This window comes from Alosa alosa, chromosome 5, assembly GCF_017589495.1.
Source record: "Alosa alosa isolate M-15738 ecotype Scorff River chromosome 5, AALO_Geno_1.1, whole genome shotgun sequence".
Taxonomy (NCBI): domain Eukaryota; kingdom Metazoa; phylum Chordata; class Actinopteri; order Clupeiformes; family Clupeidae; genus Alosa; species Alosa alosa.
The window spans coordinates 31,065,859-31,070,858 of NC_063193.1; the positions used below are offsets into that span (position 1 = coordinate 31,065,859).

A 5,000-nucleotide genomic window follows, 5' to 3' on the forward strand; every position below is an offset into this window, starting at 1 on the left:
GATCCCTGCTCTGCGTGGACCGGGCAGAACGTCCGGATTAGACCGCGAGACAAAGCCCGACAGGAAGATTCCAGAAGGAGCGAGCAGGAATTACAGCCGCAAAATAATGCCCAAGGCGGGACACAGGAAGTGGAAAAATAATGGCTTACAAGATTAGAGGAGAGGATCTGATGAGGAGGAATGTTTCTATTTGGGGGCAGAGAGGATGAGAGGAGAGGAGGAGAGGAGAGGAGATGATTAGAGGAGAGGAGGAGAGGAGGAGAGAGGAGGAGAGAGGAGAGGAGAGGAGATGATTAGAGGAGAGGATCGGATGAAGAGGAATGTTTCTATTTGAGTGCCAAATCTAGGAGAGGAGGAGAGGAGAGGAGAGGAGTTGAGAGGAGAGGAGGAGAGAGGAGAGGAGAGGAGGAGAGGAGGAGGAGGAGGAGAGGAGTGGAGAGAGGAGGAGAGGAGAGGAGTGGAGAGAGGAGAGGAGAGGAGAGAGGAGGAGAGGAGAGGAGTTGAGAGGAGGAGAGGAGAGGAGAGAGTTGAGAGGAGGAGAGGAGTTGAGAGGAGGAGAGGAGGAGGAGGAGGAGGAGAGGAGAGAGTTGAGAGGAGGAGAGGAGTTGAGAGGAGGAGAGGAGAGGAGTTGAGAGGAGGAGAGGAGAGGAGTTGAGGGAGGAGGAGAGGAGAGAGGAGAGGAGTTGAGAGGAGGAGAGGAGAGGAGAGGAGGAGAGGAGAGGAGGAGAGGAGAGGAGTGAGAGGAGAGGAGTTGAGAGGAGGAGAGGAGAGGAGTTGAGAGGAGGAGAGGAGAGGGAGGAGGAGAGGAAGGGAGGGAGGAGGGAGGGAGGAGGAGGGGGGAGGAGGGAGGGGTTGAGGAGGGAGGAGGAGGGAGAGGGAGAAGGAAGGGGTTAGGAGGGAGGGAGGGGTTGGGAGGGAGGGAGGGAGGGAGGGGTTGAGGAGGGAGGAGGAGGGGAGGGGGAGTTGGGGAGGGGGAGGGAGGGTTGGAGGGAGGAGGGAGGAGGGAGGAGGGAGGAGGGAGGGAGAGGGGAGTTGGGGGAGGGAGGGAGAGGGAGTTGAGGAGGGAGGGAGGAGGAGGAGTTGAGGAGGGAGGAGGGAGAGAGGGGAGGGAGAGGGAGGGTTGAGGAGGAGGGAGGGTTGGGGAGGAGGAGGAGGAGTTGAGAGGAGGAGGAGAGCTGAGAGGAGGAGGGAGAGGAGGAGAAAGAGAGTTGAGGAGGAGGGAGAGGGAGGAGGAGTTGAGAGGAGGAGAGGGTGAGAGGAGGGAGGAGGAGGAGGAGGAGAGGAGGAGAGGAGAGGAGTTGAGAGGAGGAGAGGAAAGGAGTTGAGAGGAGGAGGGAAGGAGAGGAGAGGATGAATGAGGATAGTGGATAGTGAGGATACTGAGTCAGAGGAAGCAACAGGAAGACCGTCTGATGGGTCATTTCCTGTAAAGATTCCCATCATTATTAAATAAACATCTGATCTGGACTGCTGGTCATGTGTGTGACAGAATCACCTCAGCTGCTGTCCAGCAGCCTCCTGTTCACACACAACCAGGCGTCCAGTCAGTGAAAAACTATTTCACATGAAACACACACACACACACACACACATACACACTCACAAACCCCACAAGCACATACCCCCCCTCACACACACACCAACCAGGCGTCCAGTCAGTGAAAAACTATTTCACATGAACTTCAAACCAATCCCCAAACTCAGGATTGGGGGGTGATGGTGTTCTGACCAATCAAGAATGGTGTTTCCTCTCTTGTAATCACTTGTGTGTCACTTTGGTGCAAGTGTGTGTGACCTGACAGGGATGGTCCATCAGTACTGAGACAAACTTGGAGCACTTTGGGTTGCACTCTGTGCATACAAAAATATGCTATATAAATAAAAGTGACTTGACTTGACTTGACTTGACTTGGCATACTGTGTCCTCGCCACACACACACACACACACACACACACACACACACACACACACACACACACACACCGTGTCCTGTTACTGATACCTCTGAGGAGCAGAACACAGTCCCATTGACAAAGTGAGATCACGTCTGAAGTGCGAGGTCTGCGCTGTGATGCTATGGCCGAGTTATTTGTGTTCAGACCGTGTGGGGACGTCGGAGGCCAGCAGAGATAAACCATGGCAGCTTAAGCAGGTCACTGTAGGCCACTTTCTCAAGACCTCCAAAACACTTGTTTGGAGAACATTGCCAAAGCTCCCGGTTGGGGATTAACAGTTTCTTCCATTGTCAAATAATAATCTTCTTAATGTGGTGCAATAAATCAAAGATTAGCAGCCTTCTCAAAGCCAAGCTATGCCAATATCCATATCGCTGTCGCTAGGCTATATGCTCTCTCCACTGGGGGATTAAACCAGTTGGAGCTGCTTAAAATATATTTTGTTAGTGGTTAAGAGTGCAGGCCTACTCACATATGTTTAGAATGTTATGTAGTAGATTTTGTTTCATGTCAATGAAATCATATACAGTACAAACATAATAAAATTAGGCTTACAATTACTAACATTGAGATTAAAATGAATCTAAAATAATAAATTAAAATGAACGAAACACATAGTGATGAACTTTTTCAAAGATGTTTGATGTCACTCTTGGTGTCCTGGCCATTGTGCACGTAGATGCACATGTCAGCACATAGACCGGTTGACATTGGGGCAGGGCTTTGACCTTGGGGGAAGAATCGCCCGCCTGGTCAGCGCATAGACTGGTCAAGCACAGACTGGTCAGCGCACAGACTGGTGAACACTGGGGCAGCCGCAAGACCATGACCTTGGGGTCGCACCAGAGGACATTTCTGATTCAGTCACTCACAGTGATATGAGCAGAGACTCAGCAACAGCTCAAGCACATGAGTGATCGTCTTCCAGTGATGAATATAGCTCTGTATCACTGCTTTTTGGCAGACTGTTGTGTGTGTGTGTGTGTGTGTGTGTTTTGTGTGTGTGCGAGTGTATGCGTGCGTGTGCGTGCGTGTGTGTGTGCGTGTGTGTGTGTGCATTGCATTATCAATATCACAATCAGCCAGGCACAATACCATTACCATGACAAAACCTCTTGGCCTCCTCGTCCGCTGTCTCATATTTACTCAGATTCATCATTGCCTCAAACGCCTCAGGCGTGTGTGTGTGTGTGTGTGTGTGTGTGTGTGTGTGTGTGTGTGTGTGTGTGTGTGTGTGTGTGTGTGTGTGTGCCCGGGGCTCTGTAAGAGAGATGCGTACCTCTGATAGCCCGGTGACAACCAGCTGTCCTGCAGACTAGTTCAAAAACAAAAGAGCCAACCAATAAATCTCTCCGCACAGGCTGGACAGCGTCAAACACACGACCAGCCGGCTGGCTCCGGTTAACCACCACCGCCTCCGCTGAATCACGAGGAAACAGAGAGAGAGAGAGAGATGATCAGAGGGAGAGAGAGAGAGAAAGAGAGAGAGATAAAAGTGAGAAATAAAATAGAGAAGAGAGTGAGATGATCAGAGGTAGAGAGAGAGAGAGAGAAAGAAAGAGAGCAAAAGAGAGAGAGAGCAGTGATTGTCTGTGCCTCACACAAAGAGAACACATCCCCCGTCTGGGGCCGGAAATGAAGTGTGTGTGTGGGGGGGCCTCGGGTGTGTGTGTGTGTGGGGGGTTGTCTATGAAAGCAAACATATGGGGGTGGAGGGTCTAGCTGTATAAAAGCCGACAGGCTGGTATTGGTATTGAGGCGAAGTAGACTGATATGATTGCATGTGGCAGGGGCTGATCTTGGTACTGCTACTCAGCAATGGCAGAGCATTAATCAAGCATCAATCATTAGTAATACAACAATAACGTACACACACACAACACACACACACACACACACACACACACACACACAGAAATGGTACAACACCATGACTCTGTTCACGCTAAGTAAGTTGTTGACATTATTGGCGTGTTATGATCATACTCATGAGTATGATCATAACACGCTAAGTAATGTTCCCTGAGACAAAGATCATTCCTCACTGGACTTCTTGTCCTGGTGAATGTCATGATACTTGTCATGACTAATGTCATTTTGTTGAAATGAAATTACATTTTTTTCTTTGGTCTTTTTCATGTGTCAGTCCACCTTTTGTTGCCTGTTCAGAATAATCTGTTTGGTGACTTACAGTAACACAACACAATAAGACAATAAGACAGTTTCCTCTTTTCTAACTCCCAGTCCTGTAGACTAGTCTAGAACCTCTGGTCTAACTCCTAGTCTAGTCCCTCTGGTCTAACTCTGTAGTGCAGTCCTACAGACTAGTCTAGTCCCGCTGGACTAACTCCCGGTCCTGTAGACTAGTCTAGTCCCTCTGGTCTAACTCCTAGTCTAGTCCCTCTGGTCTAACTCTGTAGTGCAGTCCTATAGACTAGTCTAGTCCCGCTGGACTAACTCCCGGTCCTGTAGACTAGTCTAGTCCCACTGGTCTAACTCCTGGTCTGGTCTTGTCTGGTCTAGTCTGGTCTTACTCCTAGTCTTGTCTGGTCTGGTCTGGTCTGGTCTGGTCTAACTCCCGGTCTGGTCTGGTCTAACTCTGGCTCCCCTGTTGCTCTTGTGTCCCTCAGGCTGTTTGCCACTAAGTGCAGCGGCTGCCTGGAGAAGATCGCCCCCACGGAGTTTGTGATGCGTGCGCTGGAGTGTGTGTACCACCTCAACTGCTTCTGCTGCTGCGTGTGGGCAACCTTTGAAGGAAGAATTGGCGGTTTGTGCTGAAAGACGGACAGCTGCTCTGCAAGACCGACTACGAGAAGGAGAAGGACCTGCTGGGCTCGGTCAGCCCTGACGAATCAGACTCCGGTAAGCACCACTGAGCACGCCCATTACAGCTTCAAAGGGCATGTGTGATCTACTGTAGACAGGACAGCTCTACTGCACTGGGCATGTGTGATATAGACAGGACAGCTGTACTGGGCATGTGTGATAAACTGTAGACAGGACAGCTCTACTGGGCATGTGTGATATAGACAGGACAGCTTTAC

At 50.4% G+C, this 5,000-nt stretch overlaps 1 pseudogene; it reads left to right on the plus strand.

Moving 5' to 3' along the window:
• The window catches only part of LOC125294788, an 84,609-nt pseudogene that overhangs the window by 63,138 nt on the left and 16,471 nt on the right, over positions 1–5,000 (plus strand).